Genomic DNA, 13,156 nt, shown 5'->3' with positions numbered 1-13,156 from the left:
CAAATCCCTTTATTGTGGCGGGAATGAACCCTGTATAAGTTCCGGGTCAATCAGCAGCATGTCCCCTGCTCCCATTGCTGCTGTTGTCCCTGTGGTTGATGTGCTTCAGTTTCAGTTTCAGTTTTATTTGTCATATGCAAGTTAGCACAGGGTCAAAATTTGCAATGAAATGTGTTTGACGAGCAGCAGTCACTCAGCAGCATGATACAGTAGAAGAAAATAAAATAAAATAAAATAAAATAATAAAGAAAATAGAAAAATAGTAAGGAGCAAATATTAGAGAGACATGGTAAAAGAGAAAAGATGACTAAATATATATGTATCTATAAAAATTAATATATGTACACTAGTGATTAAATAAGAAAATCTTGAAAAGAAATATGACGGGGGGGCAGATGGGATATTGCACAGGAATGAGCAGCAGAAAATTACAGTATTGCACTTTTAAATATAAATATCAATAACAATAAAGTGAAGTGACCAGTGCAGATTAAACAGAGTACTTGTGAAGCTGCAGGGTAGCTTCTGAGTGCTGTGTTGTGTGTGTTTAAGTGTTGTGGTTGAGGTGTCGTATGGCTTGGTGGTAAAAACTGTTTTTGAGTCTTGTAGTCCGAGCAGACAGACTCCTGTAACGTCTGCCAGACGGTAACAAGGAGAACAGCTGATGTGCTGGGTGGCTGTGGTCCTTGATGATGCTGTGTGCTTTACGGAGGCATCGCTGGAGATAAATGTCCTGAATGGCAGGAAGCCTCGTGCCAGTGATGTGCTCTGCTGCCTTCACCACCCTCTGTAGTGATTTACCAAACTGTGATGCAGCTCGTCAGCAAGCTCTCGATTGCACACCTGTAAAAATTTGAGGTGATGTTGGAGTTCATGCCAAACTTCCTCAGCCTCCTCAGGAAGTAAAGCCGCTGGCGAGCTTTCCTGATAGCAGTGTCTGTGTGAAGGGTCCAGGAGAAGTCCTCAGTGATGTTGACTCCAAGGAACTTGAAGCTTCTGACCCTTTCGACCTTGACACCGTTGATGTGGATGGGCTGTTGCTCTCTGACTGGTCGTTTCCGGTAGTCCACTATCATCTCTCTAGTTTTGCTGATGTTGAGAGTCAGGTTATTTTCCAGGCACCACTCGTACAGCGCCATCACCTCCTCTCTATAGGCCGTCTCATCGTTGTCTGTGATGAGGCCTATGATGGTTGTGTCATCCGTAAACTTGATGATGATGTTGGACTCTTGTTTAGCAACACAGTCATGTGTGAACAGGGAATATAGGAGGGGGTATAGGAGGTGCTTGTCAGATATTGACAAATTACGGACTACATATCAATTGACAGCGTGCAATAACCCGGCTGATTCATTCAGCTTTATACCTTTTTTGATCCACTCAACGGTGAGCTATTTGCTTGGTTTTTTGTCATAATTAATGTGGAGCCGCAGTCGCGCATGCTAAACGCTGGTAAGCTAACGCCTAGGCTAGTGACAGTTAAGTGCAATTACTGGTTTTATTTATTGAATATTGTTGTTTTTGGTTTTTCAACTATGGCCGAATGTTAAAATTAATGTTTCAAGAGTTGAGTGAGTGATTTGATCTTTGTAGTTTTGTCCGTTTTGGATGTTTTTTGTTACTTTTCTGATTAAATGCCAAAACGGCCTATGGGACTTTTGAGTTAAATTCCTTTTAGGTTATTGAACTTGTTGCGTAACACCTTTAATTAAATCTGTTTTGTAAATATTCGATTAACCTTGGATAATGTTTATTAGCCTTATTGCCAATTTACTTTACTTTGATGGGACGCATGTGAATGTTTTTCAGTAGTATTTTCAATGAAATTTATTATAAGAGATTCACTGTTTGGTGAAAAAAAGCTCAGATTCATAAGAAGGGTTGACAATGAGTAATAGGCACAAAGCACATTTTAAACATGTGGCATGTGTTTCACTGTGGATGAAGCATCTGCCCACCACAGAGGAAGGTGTGTTTCTGTTTGTTTATGGATGCTGCCAGAAGCAGCTCGTCTTCAGCAGGATGCTTAAATCCAATGCGCCCCTGGAACATTTGTGTGACCCACATTTACTTATCTGCAGAAAAAAGATAATCTCTAAAAAGACTCTGACTCTCGCTCACTGTGTGTTCATGAAGTGTGACAAGTCTGGTGTTTTGTGTAGGAGGCAGCCAAACAATCTACAAGCAAAGCTAGCAATGTCCAAATCACCTGCAGGATGAAGTTTTGGTATAATTGGAAGATGATCAGGCGATAAAAGCATGCAAGCTACACATATGTTAGTTAATCAAGAGAAAAATACTAGTAATTCTACCAGGAATTTATGTGCTTACTTTAAAGCCTGGATATGAAGCAGATTTATTGTCGCTGTTGTTCATGTTTTTCTGAAATAGAAAACACCAACATGAACAGTAAAACAGCCTTTGTTTGCTTCTCTAATTAGCTGGGAGAGACCAAAAAGAGAGACCCATTGATGGATTTGTTAGATGCATTTGAATATTATGGGTATCACAACCCTCTTTAGAGTTTAAAGGGAGGCACTAAAAGTGATTGAGGGGGGTTCTAACTAACAGCTATCACCACTGTGCTTCTCTGATGCCCTATATTAAGATAATTATTTTCTGTAAAATATTTTATTTTTCACTTTTATGTTGAGGTGTGCAAATGAGGTCAAATTTATCTAAATGTGAGTGCACAGAGTTTTCCAGAACAGAAATCAGAACTTTAAAACCCAAGTTCAGTTTTCTTATTTCATTTTGTTGGCACTGTGACTGCAAATTTTGGATATCACTTTTTATCAATCCAAAAGTAAAAGAAGAAAGAAAAGCGATGCTCACCATGTTGAGCAGGAATGAAATGTTCAATAAATCTAAATGATAGATGAACAAACCCTTCTGCAAGAACCTTCAAAATATGGAAAGAAATCAGACTGTAAAGTTTGGTGATGTAAGTGTCCTGATGTCAGGATTTCTGGCTAACTAAGAAAATGCCCTTTAAAGTTTAGGTTTGTTCAGTTTATGTTTAGTGGAAACTAGTATTTATAGGCAAAAACAAACTGAAACTATCACCATCAACATGAATTCCTTGACTTAAGATCACTTTTGGAAAAACACATTGGTTTTTAATATTTTTTTTTTATTCACACATAGGTATCATATCGCTGAATATGCAATCATTTGGGCTACGTCTACACGTACACGTGTAATTTTGAAAACATATTTTGGGGCTTAGGCTGCCAGAAATGATTATTTTGATAGTCGATTAGTCACCGATTATTTTTACGATTAGTCGACTAATCAGATCATGTATCCATTGGATGTAAAACATTACAAAGTTACCCACCAGCTCGATAGCAAGCCAGGGGGTTCAATGCTTACTCCAGCCGGCGAGAGCAGCGGACTCCTGGCTTCATCGTTTTCAGACCCCCGCTCTTTCGCTACTCAGGTTGAACATGATATAAGTCACTCGGGTAACTTAAAAATGTAATTGTTTGCCTTTTTTCTGTGTTTTATTTGTTCCGGAGTAAATCGGTTTGGCTGAGATCAAAGTTATTAGATTAAATAAAACTTTATTAATCCATCGAGTGGGTTCCTCCGGGATTTTCACACAGCTGAATAAACGTTAAACAGAAAACTGATTAAACAGAAGTGTGAGACGGTCGAGAATTTACGCCAGTGTCCTGTTATATTTTAGATAGCAAGGAGCAGACGGCCGAGTTTATTAAACTCCACCGACACAGCGGTGACGCAAATCTGAAGGCTAGATGGTCCCATTTCACAGCCTCGCACTTCCGGCCTTCTCGGTCTTTGAAGGACCCAGCCTACGTAGACCGCGGAGGCCGGGTCCTCCGAAGGATGCAGCTGACGTTTTGGGACACAGCTACTGTTGCTGTTAATCTGACTATCTTCCGTTTTTCCACGCTAACATATACACACACATTTACTGTCCCTCCATTTAGAAAGACAAAGGCATTACAGTGAACTTCGGCCGTGGCTTCTACATTCAACACAGATGCTCTCATTTGTTTTAAATCACATTTAGGTATGCTGTATGTATTTTTGGCATTCCTAAGTTGTGAGTCTACACCAGTCATATTTCACAGTGCTATGATTATGAATCTGTCATGATGTGCTGTGTGGCAGGATGTAGGACACAAATGCAGGACTCAGAGACTGAATGATAAACTAACGGCGGCAGCTTTGTTGCTGGAGGAACAACCTTAACATGAAATACAGGAAAGCTAAACTAGAAAAGCAAACACAAAACTCAACGTAACAGCGTCAATGAGGCAAAATCCAAAATACTGTCTTTAGTTATTAACATTTGACGCTTGTTGTTGACCTGCAATTTTACTACACATGTTCGCATCAAACCTGTTTATCAGGTGGTTGAGCGGGTCATCAGATTGGAAGGCTGGTGGACCGGTCTCCTTCTTGGGCAAGAAACTAAACCCAAAGTTGATCCATCCATCAGTTTGTGTGTGCATGTGCAAATGTTATAACAGTGCTTAGATATAGATGGAAGCCCTGTATGAATTTGTGTCTGAATGAGACTTGTAGTAAAAAGTCCTTTAAGTGCTCAAATTGAGTAGAAAGGTGCTATGTAAGACCAGTGTTACTGCCTGGAAGGAGTGTTTGAGTCCCACACCAATGTTTAGGTACAGTAGCACGAACATGAAAACAAGGGTCCAAAGTTTTCCCAGCAGGATATGGTAATTTGTATAGTGCTTTTACTTGGTCCTAAGGACCCCAAAGCGCTTTACACTATACACAATCATCCACTCAGTCACACACACATTCACACACTGGTGATGGCAAGCTACATTGTAGCCACAGCCACCCTGGGGCGCACTGACAGAGGCGAAGCTGCCGGACACTGGCGCTACCGCCACCAGAGCCAATTACCTTCTTTTTTTTTTTCTTTTTTTTTTTATATTCTTTTTTTTTTCACAGACTACTGTCCAGCAGGAGCTGATGAGTATGAGCCACACATGACCTCAGGTGTCCAATTGTTGACAATTCCAGGCTTCTCAGACATTACTAAACCAACAGACTCACCCATACGTCTGCCAACGTTTATTTTATTACAGTTTCAGTGTAATCTCCTTACACTCTAAGAAACGTCAAAATTTTATGAATGTATTACAACTTTTTTGGTTACATTGTTGCCACTTCCATTCTTTTTTTCGTTTGCTGTGTCAAGACGTGCAATGGGGTGAAGAGGGGGGCACCCTTGAATGGGAACCAGTAAAGGGGTTCTCCATTATCTCCTGTTTGCCCTGCTTTATCCAGACTTCTCACTCTTCTTTCTTTCATCCTTCCCCCATCAGCCCTCCATCTGCCTGTTATCAGGGCTTTATGTTGTTAGCTGTTGAAAAGGACAGATAAGGGAAGCAAGTATACAGCCGCAGGCTTAATAGCTCATTCCCAAATCAACGCACACACATACACTAAAATGTACAATCAGTCGTTTAACTGTGATTGGCAGAGACAGCAAATGACTCAGCTCCCTGACTACTCTGTATAAGACGAGTTTAGGCTGGAAAAATGAGCACATGGTGCTGATATTTTTCAGATGCACAGAATAAGGGAATATATTTCTTGTGAGCCTGGGTGACTCATTTCTCAAACCTTAATTCTTAAATTCATTGATGGGAAAATAAGATAAAAGTCTGACAAATGTCCTCTCATTCCAAAAGTGTCATTGCTTTCTGAAAATGTCTTCAATTACATTTAAGGGGGTAAACTGTCCTAAGCTAAGAGAAAATGTCCTAATTTTCTACATTGTCCTGTGTCCTACTTTACCAGAAATCTCCACCTGTTCTCGTCTGAGGGCATCAAGTATGGCTGTTTTGTTAAGAGTTGCCTGCACAAGCACAAATACTTTGTCTTTGCTATCCTGATGCACAACCAGTACTGCTGAGAGACAGTTTATGTTGCCAGTACTTCTCATGTGATGACTAATATGCTAAAACAAGAAGATTGTAAAAGATTTTTAACATGTTTATCAAGCATGTGTTCAAAATTAAAATTTGTACTGTTATGCTGTGTTTGGTTTACACCAAACATGTATGGCCACATATTTCTACAGGGTGGGCCATTTATATGGATACACCGTAATAACATGGGAATGGTTGGTGATATTAAAGTTCTGTTTGTGGCATATTAGTATACAGTGGGGCAAAAAAGTATTTAGTCAGCCACCGATTGTGCAAGTTCCCCCACTTAAAATAATGACAGAGGTCAGTAATTTGCACCAGAGGTACACTTCAACTGTGAGAGACAGAATGTGAAAAAAAAATCCATGAATTCACATGGTAGGATTTGTAAAGAATTTATTCGTAAATCAGGGTGGAAAATAAGTATTTGGTCACCTCAAACAAGGAAAATCTCTGGCTCTCACAGACCTGTAACGTCTTCTGTAAGAAGCTTTTCTGTCCCCCACTCGTTACCTGTATGAATGGCACCTGTTTGAACTCATCATCTGTATAAAAGACACCTGTCCACAGCCTCAAACAGTCAGACTCCAAACTCCGCCATGGCCAAGACCAAAGAGCTTTCGAAGGACACCAGGAAAAGTATTGTAGACCTGCACCAGACTGGGAAGAGTGAATCTACAATAGGCAAGCAGCTTGGTGTGAAAAAATCAAGTGTGGGAGCAATCATCAGTAAATGGAAGACATACAAGACCACTGATAATCTCCCTCGATCTGGGGCTCCACGCAAGATCTCATCCCGTGGGGTCAAAATGATCATGAGAACGGTGAGCAAAGATCCCAGAACCACACGGGGGGACCTGGTGAATGACCTGCAGAGAGCTGGGACCAAAGTAACAAAGGTCACCATCAGTAACACACTACAACGGCAGGGAATCAAATCCCGCAGTGCCAGACGTGTTCCGCTGCTGAAGCCAGTGCATGTCCAGGCCCGTCTGAAGTTTGCCAGAGAGCACATGGATGATACAGCAGAGGATTGGGAGAATGTCATGTGGTCAGATGAAACCAAAGTAGAACCTTTTGGTATTAACTCAACTCGTCATGTTTGGAGGAAGAAGAATACTGAGTTGCATCCCAAGAACACCATACCTACTGTGAAGCATGGGGGTGGAAACATCATGCTATGGGGCTGTTTTTCTGCCAAGGGGACAGGTCGACTGATCCGTGTTAAGGACAGAATGAATGGGGCCATGTATCGTGAGATTTTGAGCCAAAACCTCCTTCCATCAGTGAGAACTTTGAAGATGAAACGAGGCTGGGTCTTCCAACATGACAATGATCCAAAACACACCGCCCGGGCAACAAAGGAGTGGCTCCGTAAGAAGCATTTGAAAGTCCTGGAGTGGCCTAGCCAGTCTCCAGACCTCAACCCCATAGAAAATCTGTGGCGGGAGTTGAAAGTCCGTGTTGCTCGGCGACAGCCCCAAAACATCACTGCTCTCGAGAAGATCTGCATGGAGGAATGGGCCAAAATACCAGCTACTGTGTGTGCAAACCTGGTAAAGACCTATAGTAAACGTTTGACCTCTGTTATTGCCAACAAAGGTTATGTTACAAAGTATTGAGTTGTATTTTTGTTATTGACCAAATACTTATTTTCCACCCTGATTTACGAATAAATTCTTTACAAATCCTACCATGTGGGTTCATGGATTTTTTTTTCACATTCTGTCTCTCACAGTTGAAGTGTACCTCTGGTGCAAGTTACTGACCTCTGTCATCATTTTAGGTGGGGGAACTTGCAAAATCGGTGGCTGACTAAATACTTTTTTGCCCCACTGTATGTGAGGGGGCAAACTCCTCAAGATGGGTGGTGACCATGGTGGCCACTTAGAAGTCGGCCATCTTGGATACAACTTATGTTTTTTCAATAGGAAGAGGGCCATGTGACACATCAAACTTATTGGTAATGTCACAAGAAAAACAATGGGGTGCTTGGTTTCAACGTAACTTTATTCTTTCATGAGTTATTTACAAGTTTCTGACCACTTATAAAATGTGTTCAATGTGCTGCCCATTGTGTTGGATTGTCAATGCAACCCTCTTCTCCCACTCTTCACACAGTGATAGCAACACCGCAGGAGAAATGCCAGCACAGGCATCCAGTATCCGTAGTTTCAGGTGCTGCACATCTGGTATCTTCACACCATAGACAATTGCCTTCAGAGGACTCCAAAGATAAAAGCCTAGGGGGGTCAGATCAGGAGGGGGCCATTCAACTGGCCTACGACGACCAATCCACTTTCCAGGAAACTGTTCATCTAGGAATGCTCGGACCTGGCACCCATAATGTGGTGGTGCACCATCTTACTGGAAAAAGTTTTGCAAGCTATATAGTTTATGTCTTCCATATTTCCAACTATATCCATAATCACATACTGTGTATGTGTCACGGCTGGCGGAGGGAGCCGTGTGGTGTGGAGGAAAAGGAGGACCCAAGATGCAGCAAACTGATGATACGAGTGATGTTTTATTTACAAAGGTGGCGGTGACAAAAACAGGCAACGAGGTATGAGTACTTTACAAACGGAAACCTAAACTGGGAGAAACTAAATAGCAAACCTGAGACCGTACAAAGGGGGTGCGGGGCAGAGGGACGCAGAGACAGGACACCATGGAACGCAGATGAATGCAGAGATACGCAGAAATACACGGATGAGTGCAGACGAGCCGACGAGGAGCACAGGCAGACACCAACTATAAATACACACACCAGGTAATGAGGAAATGGCACACAGGAGGGGACACAGCTGGAACTTAATGGGCATAACGAGACACAGACCTACAAAGTAAAACAGGAAATCTAGAACCCGAACCGGACACAAGGGGGGAGGACACAGAATAACTAGAACAGAGGGAAATAGTCACAAAACACAAAACGCTGGGTCAACGACCCAGGACCATGACAGTATGCTACCATTGTATAATCTTACTTTTTTCATTGATTGTACTTATTTGTATTTTTTTATTTCCTTCATATATCTGTACCTGAGCTGAGGTGACGCAAAAATTTTCCCCGTTGAGGGATCAATAAAGTCTTATCTTATCTTAACTCGGGGAACGTGCCAGCTTCAGTGCACAAAGAGGGAAACACATCATCATGTAGCAATTTCAAATATCCAGTGGCCTTGAGGTTTCCATTGATGAAGAATGGACCCACTATCGTTGTACCCCATATACCACACCAAACCATCACTTTTGTTGGTCCAACAGTCTTGGAGGGATCCGTCCAATGTGGGTTAGTGTCAGACCAATAGCGTTGGTTTTGTTTGTTAACTTCACCATTCACATAAAAGTTTGCCTCATCACTGAACAAAATATTCTGCGTGAACTGAGGGTCCTGTTCCAATTTTTGTTTTGCAAATTCTGTGTGCCGATCTGGGTCATCCTCGTTGAGATGCTGCAGTAGCTGGAGTTTGTAAGGGTGCCATTTGTGAGTAGCTAATATCTGCCGAAGGGATGTTCGACTAATGCCACTCTCCAGTGACATGCGGCGAGTGCTACGCTGTGGGCTCTTGCTGAATGAAGCTAGGACAGCCACTGATGTTTCTTTATTAGTGACAGTTTTCTTGGGTCCACATTTTGACAAAATCAACACTGAACCAGTTTCACGAAACTTAGCAAGCAGTTTGCTGACTGTAGCATGGGAGATGGTTGGTCTCGTAGGGTGTCTTGCATTGAAATCTGCTGCAATGACCCGGTTACTGCGTTCACCAGATATCGACACAATTTCGATCCGCTCCTCACGTGTCAACCTCTTTGACATGTCAATGGCTGTGAACAAAGAGAAACTTGTAAATAACTCATGAAAGAATAAAGTTGCGTTGAAACCAAGCACACCATTGTTTTTCTTGTGACATTACCAATAAGTTTGATGTGTCACATGGCCCTCTTCCTATTGAAAAACAAAAGTTGTATCCAAGATGGCTGACTTCTAAATGGCCACCATGGTCACCACCCATCTTGAGGAGTTTGCCCCCTCACATATACTAATGTGCCACAAACACGACTTTAATATCACCAACCATTCCCATGTTATTACGGTGTATACATATAAATGGCCCACCCTGTACTTTGGTCTCATCTGTCCAAAAGACATTGTTCCAGAAGTCTTGTGGTTCTGACAATGTTATCGTCTTCATTTAGAGTTGTTTGCTAAGCTTTTTGTTAATTTTTTTTTTTTACTGTCACTAATATGTTAACTGAAGCCTTGAGGGTTGAAAATGTAGCTTTGGGATCTTTTGCAGATTCTCACCATGTAGTGAATTTGCTGGGACGTCCATTTCTGGCGTTACGCTTTAATACTACAGAAGTAGCAAAATACCAAGATCTCTGCTTTTATAGACATGTTCACACTTGATGATGATTAAATAATCAAGTGCATTTGATTAGTAGCACCTTAATAGTCTTTACCCTTTTAATTTTTGTGAACAAACATAAAAGGAGAAGAAGCCAAATTCTGTTCATTTTCTTAAATGGTACTCAGAAATATAATTAATTGAAAATCTTGTACTTTTCAAATCTGATTGCACGGTCCATCATGTTTCTCCTCCAAAAGGTCAGAATAAAAAGGTTTCTACTTTCTAATCTGCCCTGTTTTTGTTAAAAATATCCACATTTTGGAAGAACCGTCACTCTAAAGCACAAATCTGAACCTCAGAAAGATACAAATGCAATAATGCACATAGTGGGGTTTTTCTTAGGCACTCCCTTCAGAAGAGGGAGGAAGTGAGCAGAGCTGACTGAGCATGTTCACTGAATCCACCCTGAAGAGACAGAGATTACAAAAAGAAATGATGTGGAAACATTTCCACAGTGGGCAGAGTTGAGACTGCTGCTCACGGACCAATGGATTTAAACATCAGAGTAAAAGCCAGAGCTGGTTGACATAAATATGATGCCATATGAACTGGTAAAAAAGGACTCTGGAGAAAAAGATAAAATAATAAATAATCATAAGAGATATTTTCTGTGATCAAGAAGTTCTTTAAGAGTAAAGATGGACGTTACCATTAAACCGAGCTGGGCTTGCCTGTTTCTGCCTCATCTCCTAATTTTCACCTAGAATGACTTCTGACTTTCTGCAAGACAGACTGCAAATCTTGACATTTACAGTCTGATCTTTTTTCTTTTTTTTTTCTTCTTTTTTTTTTCCCCCCCGCCATTGATTTTCACTGCAACTGCTGGAAAACACTGAGTGGCAGATTGAGTCAGCCTACGTCTAGTTGATTTTCTCCAGGAAGGAGAATGTAGTTATGGTTTAGTATGGTTTGTCTATTTTTCTTTTTTTTCTTGATGAAAGTTAAACAGTGCAAGAACAAGCTGTTTTTGTTTTTGTCTTTTTTAGGCTGAGCCATGTCATTGTTTTACTTATCAAAGTTTGAGAATATTTCTATTTTTAAGTTTTGACGAGGTGGAAAAGCAGTTTTTGAGTTTGCAAAATTATGCTTATATGTGTGGTCTCAGAATCTCATCTCTCCTTTTTGCAGATGATGTGGTTATCTTGACATCATCGGGTGATGTGTTTCAGCTTGCATTGGAGCGGTGGGAATGAAAATCAGCACCTCCAAATCTGAGGCCATCGTCCTCAGCCAAAAAAGGGTGCAGTGCCCATGCCGGGTCAGGGACAAGTTCCTGCCCCAAGTGGAGTTTAAGTATCTTGGCGTCTTGTTCATGAGTGATGGGAGAAGGGAGCTGGAGATCGACAGACGGATTGGTGCTGTGGCTGCAGTGATGCAGTCGCTGTACAGGTCTGTCGTGGTGAGAAAGAGAGCTGAGTGTAAAAGCTCTCAATTTACCGGTTGATCTACGTCCCTACTCTCACCTATGGTCACGAGCTGTGGCTAGTGACTGAAAGAACAAGCAGGAAAAAATGAGCTTCCTTCCTGTTTGTTTTTTTTCAGTGTTTTATTTGTTCCTGGGTAAATCGGTTTGGCTGAAACGGCTGAGTTTATTAAACTCCACCAAGACGGCGGGGATGCAAACCTGAAGGCTAGACCGTCCAATGTTACAACCTTGCACTTCTGGTCTTCTCAGTCTTCAAGACCCGGCCCACATATACCACAAAGGCCGGGTCCTCCAAAGGATGCAGCCCCTGAATTGAGACACAGTTTATATTTCTCAGCCTGGGAACACCTTGGTGTTTCCCCAGAAAGGCTGGAGGAGGTGGATGGGGAGAGGGAGGTCTGAGAATCTCTGCTTAGGGTGCTGCTCCCGCAACCCAGCTACGGATAGGCGAAAGAAGATGGCTGGATGGATGGATGCTTTTCCAAAATGTTGCCTAATTCTTGAAAGTGTGATGAGATTTTCCCCACTCTTTTATACTGTAAAACAAATCTCACTTCAAAAAGATGTCCTTAGTTTGTTAAAGTGCATTCACTAATGCGTGGGCATGAATGTTATCCTGAACAAAATTACTGTCAGATTTGTGAAACGTGTACCGGCAATTTTTGTTTTTACCAACATGAATCAGAATCATTCTTAATAAATGAGCTTGTGCTTGTACTGCCACACTCCCATTTCCCTATATAAGGAAACTCGTTTACCTTGATGCAGAGTAGAGAAACCAGTGATGATGGTGAAAAAGTATTCAGTTTCTGGGCACGTGGGGAAAAAAACACAAGAGCAACAAAACGCAGTGAAACAATAGTGCCAAATGAGGAAACCAGAAGCTTTCCAGTGGTTGAAAAACAAAAATTGTGCGCTCAGGCTGAAGTGACAAGGGTGATGAATATTGTTTCCCCTGAGACACTCACTATGGCACAAGTATAAGATATGAAGGTAGCACTTTATAATAATGCCACACTATTAAGCTTTATTAAGATACTAGCAAGTGCCTAATTCATCATTTATATATGATTACTTCACCTTATTATGCCATTTATAGATACAGATATAGTATTATGGTTATTTCTAGCAGTGATCTAGTGGCAGTGATAGATGCACATGGTGTAACAGTAACAGACAGTATGTCATGTTATAAATGCAGAAATGTTTATGTAAATCGTTAAAGGTGTTTTGCAAGATTAAAACCAAAAATAAAAGAGTAGCAGATGAAAAGATGACAGAAATTATACTGATAGCAAAAATAACAGCGACAATAAATATAATAAATATAATGCAGGGCTGTAGTCTAACTTATTGCCGTGGGCGTACCGGTACGC

The sequence above is a fragment of the Rhamphochromis longiceps genome, linkage group LG3 (genome assembly GCF_057381845.1).
Source record: "Rhamphochromis longiceps isolate RC_006_pf linkage group LG3, R_longiceps_female_GT1.1, whole genome shotgun sequence".
NCBI lineage: Eukaryota > Metazoa > Chordata > Actinopteri > Cichliformes > Cichlidae > Rhamphochromis > Rhamphochromis longiceps.
This window is presented reverse-complemented; position numbering follows the sequence as displayed.